Source organism: Panonychus citri, unplaced genomic scaffold, assembly GCF_014898815.1.
Source record: "Panonychus citri isolate SS breed McGregor unplaced genomic scaffold, ASM1489881v1 Contig00015, whole genome shotgun sequence".
NCBI classification, from domain to species: domain Eukaryota; kingdom Metazoa; phylum Arthropoda; class Arachnida; order Trombidiformes; family Tetranychidae; genus Panonychus; species Panonychus citri.
In genome coordinates this window covers 77-17,775 of record NW_026515420.1, presented here as the reverse complement: position 1 = coordinate 17,775, position 17,699 = coordinate 77, and the positions used below count along the sequence as shown (strand labels likewise).

At 29.9% G+C, this 17,699-nt stretch overlaps 1 pseudogene; it reads left to right on the top strand.

Annotated features, from left to right (window-relative positions):
- Positions 1-17,469, top strand: part of LOC128393803 (cell adhesion molecule DSCAML1-like) — a 38,736-nt pseudogene extending 21,267 nt beyond the window's left edge.
- Positions 17,470-17,699: the final 230 nt, after the last annotated feature.

Sequence of the window (17,699 nt, the reverse complement as noted above, 5' to 3'; positions counted from 1 at the left end):
GCTTTTCATAATTGTTTTTATCTCGAGTTTTGAACATTTACTTTTCTTTTGAATATGAACTTTTTTGTTTCTCTACAAGTGTTAATTTTTATCTTTCTTTTTTTTTCCTCTTCTCAAAAACAATAATATTCATGGGGAATAAAAAGTGAAACCATCAACAATATCAATTGAATTTCCTTCAAGTAAAATTATATCAACTGGTAAACGAAGTGAACTAATTTGTAGAGTTTCCGGTTCCAGGCCACCAGCTCGATTATTTTGGTGGCTTGATGGTCGTCGATTGAACAAATCTCGTGATACAATTTCTAAAGATGGTAATGAGACAATGAGCGTTCTCTCATTTACCGGAACTTCAACTGACAATGGTAAAGAACTTATCTGTCAAGCAGAAAATCCATTGATGAAGAATAGCAGCTTAGAAGAATCAGTCAGACTTAACATTCATTGTAAGTAAATTCTATTCTCTTTTTATCTTCTAATCTCATCATGTTAATCAATGAAAAGATGATGATGATGATGATAACGATGATGGAGAAGATGAAAGAATGAAGGTGAAGAAAAAATTTTATTCTTTTCTCAGGATCTATTGTTATATCACAATCTCTTTTCATTTGATTTCTTTTTTTCCAATGGAATTAAATTTTTTGTTTTCTCTTTTCACTTCCTTCTTTTTTTCCCCATTTACATCTTATCAACGTTTGATTCTTTGCATCCTCATCTTCAAAAGTAAATCAATGATGATGATGATGATGATGATGATAATCATTGACACAACATCATCATCATCATCACCATTGTCCCACCCATAGAAGCCTAAAAGACTTGATCATCTTCCCTCATCCTTTTTTTTCATCAATTATCTCAAATACTGATAATGTTATTACTTGTTAAGAGGCTACAATTAAGGTCAACCGATAATGTTAATGTTCAATAATAACAACAATTTAATCTTGTTAAGATAATCAAGTGTCAATAATTGATTTCCAATAGAATTGATTAACTTACATTTTCAATTTATCAAAAAACTAAACTGATTGTTATAATGAGATATATGTTAACTCATTGAGCCTTTCATGATAACAAACTAGCCAGTGGTCAATAACAAGCTAATAATTTATGGTAATTTAATGTTAATCATTTTCATTGTTATTTTAACAATTTACTTAAATAGTAGTTAAATCTGATTGCTAATCATCTTATCACTTGATTAACAATCATTAAATTAGATAAACAGCAGAAAAAAGTAAGGTCATTATCTTTATTGCGAAACCAATGACCATAAATATCACAGAAAACGAGTAACATTTCCCTAAAGAGGTGAAACCATTTGACCATTTAGATTTTCATGTTCATCTTAACATTTTTTTTTGACCAAAGATACTGACCATTTACTGGGCTGCTTGTAATGGTCATCACAGAGATCAGTATAATCTCATGTGTTGATCACTCCCAACGGGCTGGACACAAGTACTCAGATATTAGCATAATCAGTTGTCCGGTTTTGTCTACAATAATAATTGAATCCCTTTGATTGTTAGAGAAGAAAAGTTTTAATTTTATTCGAATGAACAAATTGTAATTCTTATTCTCTTTGCGTAATAATAATCTTCTAGTGGATTAGTTTTTTTCTCTCTCTCTCTCTCACTGTCCATTTCTTTCCCTTTAAATCATCATTATCTTGTAATGATCATGACCGATAATCTTTTAGCTTTGAAAGATTTTTACTTGGATTAGTTGACTTATGATCAAATGTCAATGACAATTGTTAAGACAAACAATCAATTACTAATAATGATAATTATCTATTTTCTTTGGGGTTGAAGATTAATCAAAGAGAGGATGACGACGATGATGATGATGATGATGGAGATGAGTAAATGGAACCAGGAAGAAAAAGAGAAAAATCAATTGAACATGAACTTGATACAAGAAACAAGGGAAATGATTATGAAAGAATAGAAAATGATAAATGAACTTTCTCCATGATGATTGCGATTGTTTCAGCTGATTTATCATCACTTTCATCATCATTGTTGTATTAACAGTAACGGTTACCATTTAAATGACGATGATGATGATGATGATGACCATCATCAGTTTGATTGATTGATAAGATACACAAATGATACAAATTGTACAAATGATTTTATGCTATTTATCAGCTAATCAAATTGTAAACAAGTTTGATTGTTGATTAGATAAGAACAACAACAAAAAAACCAACTTCCTTTTCCGCTTATTTTTTGATTGTAAAGTTTTCCATTGGCTTGACAATCAAAGTGCTTGATGAAACTGACCATTAATGCCCTTACAGAGGTAATGCTTTCATTTTCTAATTGTCTTCTTTCATTTTTGTTCTAATTGTGATTAAATCGCTTATAGATGTTCCAATTGTGAATATTGTTCTTGGTGCTAAAATTGATCGTGACTCAATTCGTGAAGGAAGTGATGTGTATTTTGAGTGTATCATCGATTCGAACCCGTGGCTTACAGAGGTCACTTGGATATTCAATGGATCACCTTTAATGTCCCAACCTTCATCTGGAATAATAATCTCGAATCAATCGCTTGTCCTTCAGAAAGTCAAACGGCAAAATCGAGGATATTATTCGTGCTCAGCAACAAACTCTGAAGGAATTGGAACCAGTGATACCTTTTACCTTAAAGTGCTCTGTAAGTGTTATCTTATTTTTGTTGTATTCGAAATATTTTTTCCACGTTTGTTTTTCTCGCAAAAAAACTAATAAGAGAAAAGAAAATTATGCAAACAATTAACTTCTTCCAATAACAAATATCCAGTAATCATTCAGATTCTCCTCTGGGTAATCACCAGAGAAAATAATCTTAAGAGGATAAACGAAGAGGAGAAAAAAAGATCTAAAGTTTTTACAGGAGAAAATGCAAAACAAAAAACTCGAAATTCGAAGAAAAAAATTCAATATTCATTTAGAACAAAAATATCAAGGTAATCAGACTCATGAGAATAATCATTTCTAATCATTGCATGAACTCGTATCAATTATTAATCCAATTGAAGATTCGCTTTTGCAATTAGGATAAGTAGACAAATAGATTTATTGACTTGGAAAATCTCAACTTGTAATCACAAGATTGTTGATTAATTACAACGATATCGAAAGTGTTAGTTTGATCCTTCGAATGTCAGAACTTTTTCCTCGAGATGAGAAGAGAAATATTATTTTTTTTCTCCTTTATTCCAATCCAATCATGATTATCGACAATGATTCAATCTTCATGATGGAAACCACAAGTTACTCTCTAATGATAACATTGACCATCTCCATCTGAAGCCTTGACCATCAACCACTCCCAATAAAAAGTTGCAATGCTGATAATTGTTGACCAATTGAAACCATATTATTAACAAATAATCAATTAGATCATTAAAAGGATAATAAAAACCAACAATTAACTGAGATGATCTCAAAAAAAGTTTAGGATATAATTAGAAGCAATTTTCTAGGAGACCAAATAATTAAAACTGATTCACCTTAATGATCAACTGATTAATTGATTAGATATTTTCAATGATGATTAATCATTTAAGTGTGTATTAATTAAATGATCAAATTTAATGATATTCTTTATCGTTAATGATTGTTGTTATATCCTATTAGTTTTTACATTGAGATTTGATGATGATCATAACTGTTAATGATTATTAAGATGATTTAAACTACATTTACAACAATTAAGTGCCAACTTAATTTATTTATTATCCGTAATTTGTTATATTGTTGTTTACTGATTAAGGAGTTATTCATTTATGCTTAATTAAGCTTTAATTATTATTATGTTACCATCAATAAATAATGATAAATAGTTTTCTGTTGTTAGTTAATTGTGTTAATTGTGATGAGCATATAATCAACCTCCGTACGCTTGATTGTCATTAACAGTTTCCCATTGTCATTGTTATTAGGATACAACCATTGTTTATGTATCCTCGCCAAGGATGGTGTTGGTGAAGATGATGATGATTATGAGCTTATCATCCCATTCACTTTGATGATCATGATTTTGAATAAAAAAGTTTCATTTCCATTGACACGGCAAAGGGAAAAATGACACTTTTGGTGACAGATAATGAGGTTTTTTTTTTCTGTAAATCTATCGAGTTACTATTTCTTTTAAGAACATTTTTTATTCTCATCTTGATCATCATTCTTATCACTATCATCATCATCATTATCAACATGAGATTCATTTTCTTTTTCTCACTGTTCTCATCAATTTCTTATTACTCTCTTTCGTATAAATTGTTATCTAGTATTTCGAACTTTTTTGCAGATCATCATAGTTCGAATTGAGTTTTGCTTTTTTTTGAACTTTAACCCTTTCCTCTAGTTTATCATGTCTTTTTCCCTCCTTAAATAAGAATCTGGAGATTCAAAAAATCTAAGTAACTTGACGATATTAAAGCGATGATAATGTACAATCATTAACATTTATCTCGCTGGATTTAAGCTCATGTATTTTTCATCATTTCCTTATCCTCTTTTTGTCTTATTCTTAGTATCTCTCTCTCTCTCTCTCTCTCTCTCTCTCTCTTACTATCATCGCCATCATTATTTTCTTCCTTGATTTTGTTATTCTTTTCTTTTCGACATTAGAGTTTTTCCTCTTCACTATTCTGGTGTTCATTTCAAATGCGTTATACTTTTTACGATCGATTCTGAAAATCTCAAAGTTTAAATGTAGCAATCTAATGAAATTACATCACTGGCTGTGTTGTTAAATTAAATCTAATCATGTTAGCAGATGATGATGATGATGATAAGTTGTCACTTTCTAAGTGAATTGCATTCAATTTGAGAAAGATTAACTTGCACAATTTCTTAATCTAATATCAAGTAATCGAGAAGATTATCCCATCAGATGAAGAGGATAGAAAAATGTTGAATCAATGCTCTAAATTACAATTAGATACCAAATTGTAACCAATTTTAAGAACAACATTTTCCATGGCAAATCGCTTGCAAACTGTAAATTCAATTGAGATTTTCCCTCTTTACCGACCATTAACTTTCCAATAGGTATATTAATCATCTGACCAATTGCAATAATCTAGATGACCAGAACTTTTTTCTCTCTCTTTCTCTGTTCATTCAAAACTATTTTCTATTTATTTCTTTTGTTATTGTTAACATTTTGTAGCAACAAAATAAATGATGTATCATGAAAATTGAGAAATTATATTTTCCATTTACAATGTTTATCTTTTTACATTAAATGTTTTATTATATTGGGATGGGCAAGATGATGAAGATGAGAATAAAGTGAGCATCTTCCAGAAAAAGAAAGATGAAATTTAAGAATTGAGCTTAGGGATAAGATGAGGAGGCGGAAGAGAAAAAATTTCTGAATTGATCATCTATTGGAAATGAATGAGATTCAATTGGAAATGTAAGACTAACATAACAAAGAGAGTTGAAGTGACTTGAATGGGATGACGATGATGATGATGATGATTGAGGTTGAGAGAGGAAGGTAAAAGGTTAATGCTCTGTTTATACCTTGATGAAAAAACGATAAAATTACCAGAGAGTTTTATCCAAACAATGTTAATATAATGTCGTCTCTTTTCACTTTATCTTACATTATTATTCTCGTTCTCTCACTTTTCCATCATCATCGTCTCTCCATTGATGCTCATCTACAAGTTATCGTCATGATGATAATGGTTATATAGCCTTTAGAATTGTTCTAAGAGGGAACAAAGTTCTGTCTCGACTTTGAGATTCGATAATCTTGTTTTCTCATCTCTTATCCTGTTATTCAATCAAATGAGTTTAGAATCACTTCTCGTAAAGGTAAATATTATCATCTGTTAATAGGTAAATAAGTTGTCATGGTAATCTGGTTTCAAGAAGATGAATGAAGAAAATTTTTGCAATGAATATTTTTTTTCCTATTCTTTTCAGGGTGAAAAAAGTATATACATTGAAATCTACTGAGAATAAATTAAATTGGTTCTCAGTTCTTGGGTAACCTTGAGTTTGGTAAGCATGATTTTCATTTGGAAAGATAAAGTTCTGGACATCGGATTCATTTAATTGACTCTGAATTTCCATGATAACTTTATTTCTCTTTGAGTGAATTACAAATTTACTCTTGTTTCTTGTTGGTTATCATTAAGGATGTTTGTTTACACTCATGTCAACATTTTCCGGGTTTCTAGAAATTCTGAAAAGTTCTGATAACTTGATATTCTTCGGTTAAAAGGGAAGACAGTTCTGTCTGTCTCATTCTCTTCTCCCTCCCTGGAAAATTTAAGATTAAATGTTATCATTGCAAGATAATCTTCTTCTTCTATCATCATGGTTACTTCCTCTTTCTTTGTTTGAGATTTATTTCAATGGTGAAAAAAGTTGAAGATTCAGAATAAAGAGAAAGAGATAAACATGATAATAGAAAAAAGAGAAACAAAATTGTTCTTATCCACTTTCTTGCTTTCCTTTTCATCCTCATCTACATCTTTATGGTTTTCTTATGAAAATGATGCTCATCTTGCTTTTTGCTCTTTTCTATCCACTATCTTCTCATGAATTTATCTATCATCTCAATGGAAATCAAAGTTCATGATTCAACACTCAACACCAAAGATATATTTCAATGGTCATTCATCAACTCCACTCACTCCCACCACAACCTTTTCCTCCAGATTCTGTAATTTTTTCCCACTCACGTTTGACTTGATATAATCATGAATCTTGTTTTCAAAAACATCATGAAAAGAAAAATTCTAAAACATGAATTATTCCAAATGAAAAGTTTCTTCAGAAAAAGAGAAACTCAAATGAACTTATCTCAAAATCTCCGATAGAAATGATATCTTAGTATCACATTACAAAGTCAATCATGTTAGAACTTTTTTTCGACATTTGTTAATATGCATTTCGAATTGACTTTTCTTCTTTCCTGAATGGAACTTTCCATGGAATAGAAAGAAAACAAAAATGATTCTAATCTTATCTTAGCCAATTAAGTCAATTAGTCGAGTTAATTGTTTTTAGTATTGAATGAAATGCCGAGTTGAATATGAAAACAAGATAATTGAATTAACTCTCTGATAACAATTATCATGAAAGGGATAAGGTACTTAAGTTTCATGGTAAACAATGAAACTGAATATTTCAAGAGTGATAAGATAAACAATTGATACGATAACATTGTAAGTCAATTAATAACAGTGACAAATAATAGCAACAGTTGTTAATTGTTTAATATTTGAACAATATTAATATTTCATCATGTATTCAGAGTTAGTAAATGAAGTTATCATTTATAAAATATTATCATGAAATAAACTTTACAATAACATGACAATTACAAGTGACAATTGAATCACAGACAAGTACAGTATACAAAATGAGGATGACCAGTGACCTTTCACTCCAATTTGAAGGAGCAAAAATCCTGAAAGTCATGAAATTACATTTCCAAGTGAGATAATTCATTATAATTGAATTAATATTGAATCAAATCTTTGGATGAAAATGGCCTAAGGCAAATTTACTTGATTGCTTTTGATATTATTATTTTCATCTATAAATAAATATAATACATATTATATTGTTAATCGGACCTTTGATAACCTTTCTCATGTTTACTTCATGATGATGATGATGATAATGATTTTCCCTTCTTGAATTTTCATGTAAAAATCTATCTTCATGTTGAACTTTAGATGTCCTTGATTCTCAAGTGATTAGGATTATGATGACGATGAAAATGCTCTGAAAAACTGGTAAATATTAAAACTTTTTGATGGAAAATGTTTGTAATCTTATGATAGTAATAATTACACTTCATGTTCTTGAGCTTCGATTTTTTTCCCTCCTTCTATTCAATGTAATCTTATCTTAGCCTCTTCTACTCATTGCATACCCACTTTTCCTTACAATGAATGAAGGGAAGACGAATACAGTTGAAGCTCTAAAATGTTGTGATGTTTTCTTTTTCCATCCTATTGTTTACCTTTATCATCCACCATTATCTTCATCAGAATCTCTTGTTTTGCTTTTTCTTTTTTCTTCTATGTTTGTATACTTTTCCTTCATACATCTTTGTCTTTTCCATGTCTCACCCACCCCACCCTCTTCCTCTCCTTTCTCTCCCTTGCCTTTGGTTGATGAAAATTAGTCTTTCACCTTAAATAATGTTCCCCGAGTTTCAATCTCATGAGAACTGAAGGTGAAAACCTTTTTTCCTTCCTCTTACCTTTACATTAACTTCGGTATAAAAATTTCATGAAATCAAACCATATAAGTTGGAGTGAAAAACGAATAGAATATAAAAAAAATAATATTCTTTTCTTCTTAGCTAAATAAATGATAACTTATCTCGATAAATTTTCTCATGTTCATGTAAATTCAATAATTTCCATTGAGCTAATGTTTTCTGATTGATTGCATGTTGTAAAAAAATCATATCATTTGTATATCATACAAAAGGTATGAAAATCAAGGCTAATGATTTATTACCTTACGGAAAGAGGGAGTGGATATGATGGAATAGGAAGTGGAAAAAGGTTGTTAATTAAGGTGTAATAAGTCAATTTGAGTTACTTATCTTATATACATTATCAATCAACACGAGGAGTGTGTTTGTTTGTGTCAGAATTTTATGTAAAAAACCAATGAATTATCATCATGATGACACCAAAGATGCAATAATTATCATCTCTCTCTCTCTCTCTCTCTGAGAAAATGTTCTTACATGGAGAATGTTAAGAAACTCTTTCGATTCTGTTTGATTTCTAACCACTAGCATTCTCTTCATAAATATCATCATGACAGAATTTTATCTAGAATGTTTTTCTTTGAAAATTCTGTCAATTCTCGAACTGTTTCCATCAGAGTTTATATTTCCATTTTTCGTTCAATTGTTATTCTGTTGCATTGAACTTTTCTCTGGATTTCATCTTGATGAACTTTGCATTAGTTTTTTTTATTCACCTCTGTTGATTGAGTTAATTAAGATTTACCAGCAACTTGATAAGACAAGTTGATTAATTCATTGTAACCAATTAATGAATGGCAAGAGTTTGAGTTGGAATTGATTTTTTCCCCTGCTTTCAGTTTCAACTCTTTTTTTTCACCATGAACTTAATCTGAATCTCATCTAAAATCCACCAATCTAATTGAGTCTTAGCTTTTTTTATTTTGTTTACATTGTAAAAACTTTTATTCTCATCCAGATAAACATAATCTTTTAACTTTTACATGGGAAAATCTCATTGTGTCTGATGATCCAAATTCATTAATGAACTTTCAGAATTTTTTCCCACTCCTAGTCTAAATTACCATGAACTTGCACCTATTGACCATGATGTGAATACTCAGTCAATATTTATCATAAATTTTTCGTCTTCAAATATCAGTTTCTCTTAACCTTTTTCTCTGATTGTCAATCTGAATCATTACAATTTAGAAATAGTATATGAAACATCACCAAGAATCAAATTGATTAATGATCAACTTAAATTGAATGATGATGATGATGATTAAGGATAACAGAAACATTGATTCAGCATAAATAAAATAAATCAAATTAAAATTTATCCCTCTCTTGTTTACCTTTGTTATTATTGATGAAGATCAATGTTGTTTATAACATGTTGACCTACTAAGAGTGAAACGATTGCAATGATAACGAAAATACAATTAACTTTAACCATAAGTGATTATTGTTGATCATTTATTGATGATAATGACGAAAGTTGAATGAAATCGTTTCAACATCTTGTTAGCTATGAAATTATTAAATCGCCTCAGGGGATTGATTGAGAAAAAATTTCGATTTCAAGTTTTTTTTTTGTTTTCCATTCAACTTTTACTCGTTTTTTTATCATTCCTTAAATTTATTTCATTATTATAGATTTTAATTCATTAGAACATTGAAATTTTCATGTGCTCATCTTTTTCCCAAGGTAATGAATTTTGCCGATGAATAAGTTTAGGTGTTGGAAGAGGAAAAAGGAAAAGGAAGTGAGAGGTAAGATGGAAGAGTGGAAGTGTTCATTGTCGAAATTGGTTAAATGGGTAAGAATATCTCTTTTTTTCATGATAGAATTCAGAATACAGTTAAGTAAGATAATGGATAGAACAGAGAAGATTTTGATGAAATGACGAGAAAGATTGTAAACATGAAGCAAGAATTGAGTATTATGAATAATATAACGATCATGATGATAGATCAGAATCGCCTTAGGGATTAGTTCACCAGAGTTCTGATGACGATGATCATCTTAAAAGGAATATAAGGTTTGATAAAGAAAATGAAAATGGAGAGAGGAAGAAATAAAATGAGAGGGAAAATGGATAATAATAAACAGAAGTGAACAGAATTCATGGTTATGTACCAATCAAATTTTCTTACAGAATTTAGATGTCACATTGTAACATTTTGCTCAGAATTTATGAACTGAAAGGTTTATTTAAATCGGCAATTTAACTCCATATGCACCATCATAATGTTTACAAATATATAAACATGAGAAATTCAAAATTAAAATAAACTATTGTAAGATGATTTTCCCTCAAGATTTAGATTCTGATTTACATGGAGCAACATTTAGCTTATTGTTTATATTGTATCTAAATTCAGGGTAATACGTTTCAATTCATTATGAATAATCATGATTAATTATGATGATGATAGTAAGGATAAGAGACCCATTTGAAATCTTTAAGACAATGAGTCTCTTGTGTAAATGCTAGAGAGTGAGCGATAAATAGTTAAAATCTTATGTATATTTCATTAAGATCCTTTTCCACCATGAAATGAACTATCATTTACTGCATGAGACTGAATTGATATTAATCTTGAGTTCATCCTCTCTTCAAGTGATCACTTCTTGACCTGGAACATTGTAAATATATAAATTGATACATTGAGCATTTCATTTTCCTCTCGATAAACAAAAGTTTTTATTTATTAGATGATAAGTCAAAAGTTATCATGTAATTTACTATGATTTTGAGTTTTATCAAGTTTTCGCTCGTTCAACTATCGAATCGCACTAATCAATCACTCGAAAGACAATCCAATGATATTTACCGCGAAAAATTTGGAATCAATTTAAAGGGGTAACTTGGTGAAATGTCCAAACAACAGCTGATACATTGATTAATCGAGTAGATGGAAATGATTAGTTACAAGGAGTTCCATAAATCTCAGATGATAATAATCTGCATGGTGATTATTATATTAATAAGATGATAAGTTAGTCGAATGTTATATTCAAGAAATTGAGTTGAAAATAGAGGATAAAATGGGATGAAAACTTGATGATGATAATGTAACATTTCCTTAAACCCTTAAAGTTCACTCAAGCTTGTCACTTGGATAGAAAAATAATACATGGACCCTGAATCTCCTGAGAGAATTTTGTTTCTTCTCTTCTTCCTATGGTCATCATTTTTTATCTTCAAAAAAATATCATCTCTTTTATGGACATTTACCTTTGTTGATGTGGTGGATGATAATGGGAAAATACTTGAGATGTTGATGACACAAACTCTCTATCACTCATCACATAATCGTTTGTCGATAATAAGAGATGAGAATAACCAACTTTATGGAATTTTTTTTTTCCATCATGATTCTGATTAGTAAAAGTTCTTGAGTCTCTTTCAGAGGAATCTACACATTTGTTTGGAAAATTTCCTCAAATTCGCTGGATACCATTTTCAATCTCCATGAGAACTCAAATCGATAACTTGACCAACTGCCCGAACGGTTCTTTTGGAATCTATTACATGTAAAAAGTAAATGAATAAGTCATGATGAATTTCAATACTTTTTGTAAATTCAATTTCTTTTTGCTCTGATATTTTCCATGTGATTTTTATTGCTCAAGAAAATTGTTTCTTTGTAAACAACAATCAAGTAAATTATTAACATGGTTTCTTTGATTGCTTTGTCTGCAAAAGCTTACCAATCAATTGAATTGAATATATTACGATTGAACTTTTCATGTTTTCCTATTAACTTTTCATGATGTTTTTACCTCTGAATTTTTTTCCAGAACAAAAATTTCTTGTTTCCATTTTCTCTCTGCTTAGTATATTACCATCATGCACTTTTACATGGTAACTTATCGGTTTCAATTTTCATTGGAACATACAAAAGATACAGTTCTGTCTTTTGATCAGTTTTCAGAATAATCTCTTGACCATTTTGTTCAGAGAATTTTTTTACAGACTAAAGTTACAAGAAGATGAAAGAAAACGATAAAAGTTCATAAAAACGATTGACTTTACCTGAAATTCAAGTCATGATGATAGGCTCATGAGATGATGAAGATATAAAAGGACTTGAAATATTTGTGAAAGAAAATTCTGGTCAAATTGAATTCCAATGATTTTCCGAAATTTTCTCTCCATTGTTTTCCATTATCATCGTTTCACTAGAGAAAAGTAGTTGATCATTATATCCCTTTAATCCCGTTCCAGATTCACTAATCCCTTTTTCACTTCATCTTTTATTGTGAAAGATTAAGTTTCGTTTTTTTTCAATTTTTCTTTTACACTATTAACCTGAATTCTCAAGTAACTAGACCTTTTTTTTCTCGGGATAAAATAATATTCTTTATGTAACAATCGAGCCTCTAAAGTTTGAATTCCATGGATTTACCTTTGTTTTCATGAACTTTTTTTTATTATCGTTTTCATGATGAAACAAGAACATCAACAATCATTTATTATCACAAGATATTGAACATTAATCAAAGTATAAAAGGAAGAAAAGTTCTGAAAAGTTCTGTAAGATTGGAAATCTTTTCAATATATATAACATTAATCTCTTCTCAGAATAAGCGATTTCATCTAAATTGTTTCAAATTGTTTGTTTATTTGATTTTCTCATCTTATAAAAGTCAATTGTGATTCTAATTACTATTGATGTTTTTATTTATCTCTTTTCCTATCTGATGATATTCAGTTTCCCCTGTTTGTAAACCTTTCCAGGAAGTTAAATTTGGTGTAGCTCGTAATGAGATGGTCAATATAAGCTGTTCAGTTGATGCTGATCCAGATGATGTTCAGTTTAATTGGATGCTCAATAATACCCTGGAAACTGTTGAGATACGTTCATTTACCTCAAATTCAAGTCTTTCCGTAGTTTCCTATGTACCAAAGTATAAAAACTCCTATGGTGTCCTACTTTGTTGGGGATCAAATAAAGTGGGTGTCCAGACTGACCCTTGTTCATATCAAGTGATTCCAGCAAGTAAGTAACTGGCAATAAAGAGAGAGAGAAAGAGAATCAACTTTTTTTTCTGGACATTGTCCAGCTCATGGAAATTCATGTTGTAAGAAACTATTGAAATGCTATAAATAGGATTGCATGTTCAGTCTAAATAATATAATACTGTGAACATGTTGAGTATCATGAAATTTGGACAATAAGCTTAGTTATTATTTTCTATTTCTGGTTACAATTAATTCAAAGTCCAAGGACATGAGTGAGTTGATAATTTCATGGAGTAGACAATGAAAACCATGATAGACTTTGTCTTTGTTTCTTTGGTGAAAATGAAAATTAGATTAACCTTCAACTTTGGTTATTATGAGCATTCAATTGAACTGATGTTGCTCAATGTCTATGGATTTTTTTTTATTGTTATGATAAATAAGCTTTGATATATTTAGATGGTTGGACAATTAAACTGGACAATATAAATGATACAAACTAACAAGGTTATTTACCTAATTGTTTCAATTTAATCATCTGTCCTTTGGTTGATTGTATTACAAGGTTATCCCGTTAATCTTGTCGACATCTTGTTTTTTCATGTCAATCTTTTCCAGTGGATTTATTTTCCTTATCATCATTCTCATCCCTCTCTTATCATCCTCCTGAACAATTACTTTTACAATATCCCCCAGAACTTCATGATAATAATAATAATAACCATGAAAACAAAAAGTTCTGACAGTTTTTGTGAATCCATCTGAGTGACACCTCATTTGATTGTTGTTGCTGTTGAAACAGTTTTTGCTTCATTTTGCTGAAAGTATTTTTTTTGTCGAGTTCTAATCGCTTTGCCGAGTTGTTTTTACATGAACTTCCAAATTATTTTGAGTTGTTTCTGAAAAAAATGTTTCTTTTCATCTGAATGAAACTTTCATGATACAATTTAACACGAACTTTGTATCAAATTCAAAGGTAATCTCAAGATGAATTTGAATATAACTTTTTTTTTCGATGGAAAAAGTTTACGATATTTACTTTCAATACGATTTGATATTTTTCTCCCTGAAACTATGAGTTCTAGGAAATGTCTAGACGATGAAATTGTTATCGAAAGAATTGAATGAACATTTAATGGATTTTCATTGAAGAAATTAAACTTGGGAATTTGTTTCATTTGGACAAATTATTAATTAATTTCCTTTGGCTTTGAATAGATTGAAATTCTGAACGAGTTGTCGATTGTAATCATAATAATCTATTGTTAAATTGTTGTTCATGTTAATTGTAATCAAATGAGTCACACATACACACTTTTGGTGTAAGTTTCAATTCCCTGCTCAGAGTTGGATATAAATTATGTTCTTATGAATAGATGGAGAGACAATGACTTTCATGAGATGAGAATGATGATAATACATTAATAATTGTGATGATGATGATGATAACAATAAAAATGATAACAATATATAAATGCTTCTTCTACTTTAGGAACAGTTTAGTTGATGATGATAATGATGATTATAAAAATGGAGAAACAGGGGAAGTCTATGGAAAATAATAATGGATGGAAATTCTTTGGGATAAAATTTTCTATTCTCAATGAGCAAGATTGTTCCATGTTCCATATTTTTTCATAGTTTATTTCATAATTTCCATCTTCTCATGGGAATTGTCACGCTCTCTTACCACACCCCATCTAAATTGTTACTCCATTTAATCCATTTGGCTCAGAAAAAGACACAACCATGAAAATGAATGTCATGTAACATACAAGAGAGAGAGACCGATTGGGTGGAGTGGGTGGTGGAACAATGAATTTGATATACATTGATATGCATGGGAGAAAGGAGGTAGATCGCTTAGGAAAGATAATGATTCAATTGGGAATGAGAAGCGATTCCAATCCCTGCGGCGGTTCTGTTGAATTCTGATTTTATTTGCAAATTTAACATAATGATGGAAATTTGAATTTGTAGCAAAATTGATCCATTCATGATCTGGAGTCAACTCGATAATAATAGAATGTGAAAGTTAATTTAGAATTGATTATTTCCATCTTGATTTCTAAACTTATTTTTCACTTTTTTCATATTTATATAAGTTGAATATTTCCGTGTTTCGTTTATTTCTATTATTTTTTTCTTATATCAATATACTTGCTGAATTTTTCTAACCCCAGACATCTAATAGAAGTTGCTGTTATTCTTGTTATTGAATCGATATGTTATTTCATTTCTCATTCTTTCTCCCTGAATCCATATCCAGATCTCTCATACCTCTGAATACTACATGATCTGTATTACAAATCCTTGATTGGATTGCTTTGACAGGATTAGTTTATCATGATGGACAGATGATTGTTCAACTGTATGAATCGGGACTTATCAGGTATTAACAGAGGACAAAAGATGAAGAGATCAAAATGAATCTCGAATTAGTAATAAGAAGGACAAAGAAAAAAAGAGAAAAGTTCTCGAACCATGAAAGATATTAACAGAATTGAGAGCTATCATGAAATGATGAAATACTCTTACTGGAACATAATGTTGCAATCTTCATGATGTTTCGTGACAATTGAAATGAAATCTCAGGAACCACCTAATAGACTGAAAGTTTTGCAACAAAGCGAAAGGTAAAATAATATCAAAGGTAAACAGATATGAGAAAAAGTTAAGTTATAGTTTGTCTTTGGAACTTTTTTGTTCTAAAAATCATTCTAAGGTTCAATTTCTCAGGTTGGTGTTATAATCATGACGATGATATATGTTATTATTATGCTCGAACATTATTATTACAAAGTTGTCGACTTTTTCTCACTTTTTTTTTCTCCGTTGAATGAATTTGCTGGTTCACTGATTGATTTCTGATTGAAAATGTGATAACTACATGAATGAATCTGAGAATTGTTAGAAAACAAAAAGTTCTAGAGTTGTGAAACCAAAAACATGGAAAGGTAACAATTGATAACATGATAAGTATTTGAAGAACCATTTATTATCCTATTCATTGTTCAGAACCATGAGAATTCTGGCAAAATTTATTATCATTTGTCGAAGTTACAATTTGTTTCTACAATGTTTTTCCAGGAGATTTATCATGAATCATGTTTTTCTATTGAATGAATTTGGGATACAAATTTTTAATCTTATATAATATTTTCTTCCTTCTCATTTGAAAGGTCCTCCTGATTCAGTGACCAATTGTACCATTCGTAACCAAACTTTGGATTCCCTAAGTGTCTCATGTTTACCTGGTGATAGCGGTGGATTGACTCAAATATTTTTCCTCGAAGTTTATAATTCTGATATTCAAAAGCTCCATTGGTCCACCGCAAGTCAAGTGCCTTCATTTTATATCAATTCGCTTCCCAGTTCAACGAGGTTTACTCTCAACATCTATGGTAGCAATAAGAAAGGTCGAAGTCCATCCGTTTCCTTGACCACTTATACACTTAATTTACCTCAAAAAGAGGCTAAAAAACAAGGCAAGTTATCAGAATAATGAAAACGATTGATACTTACATCAACTTTAGTTGACCTTGAAATTTTGGTACTCGAAAGATAGACTGATTTCTTGAGATGGTATTGGATCTAATCTCATGGGAATTGAATATTAGATGGGAAATGAAATTCTACAATTTTGATAAAAAGTATTACAAAATAAGATCAGAAATTGATGATTCAGATAATCAAGATTTAAACGATTTCAAGATTATCTTTTCAGTTGTCATCCTCAATCATTTGTCAGTCTGTCATGAGATATTATCAGAATTGATTTTTCCTACTAAATCTTATCCTTGCCTAGTCTGTTTCTGATATCTTCTCATCAATAACCAGAGGATAAATTTTGCAATTTCTGAATACTCAACTTCTGTAATTCCATGAAATGTATTCATTTCTAAATCGATGTTGAAAGTTATCATGAAATGAATTGACAATGAGCTAAATAATCTGTTTACCTTGGATTTTAACTGAAAGGAAGCAACAGTTTAACACTTATCATGAATTATACGAACTTTTTCCATGAGTATATTAATCATGACTTTCTTCTTGTAAATTCCTGAAGAATTTTATGAAATCAGTTCGAGAATAAGAACTTTTTTCTTCTACCTCTCCCTTTCTCTCTCATAAAGCTTAATCTGAATCTTTATAAGATTGATGATGATTCGATGAAGTTAAGTTAATAATAATGATAATCAGTTACCATTCAACCTTAATGATTAAATAAAGTTCTTAGAACTTTTTTTAGCTCGAACCTTTGAATATAAATTCAGTCGATTTTGCCATGAATTAGGAAAGAAACTAGAGATAGAAAGAGAGAGAGAGAGAGAGAGAAAACATCTCATGATGGAATAAAAAAAGATTACCATGTGAACGAAATGATTTTCTTTTCGATATTCACTTTAAGTTCTAATACTTTGAATCGAACTTGAAAAGAAATTTGTGCAAATTCTTTATCTCATTAAAACATTTATT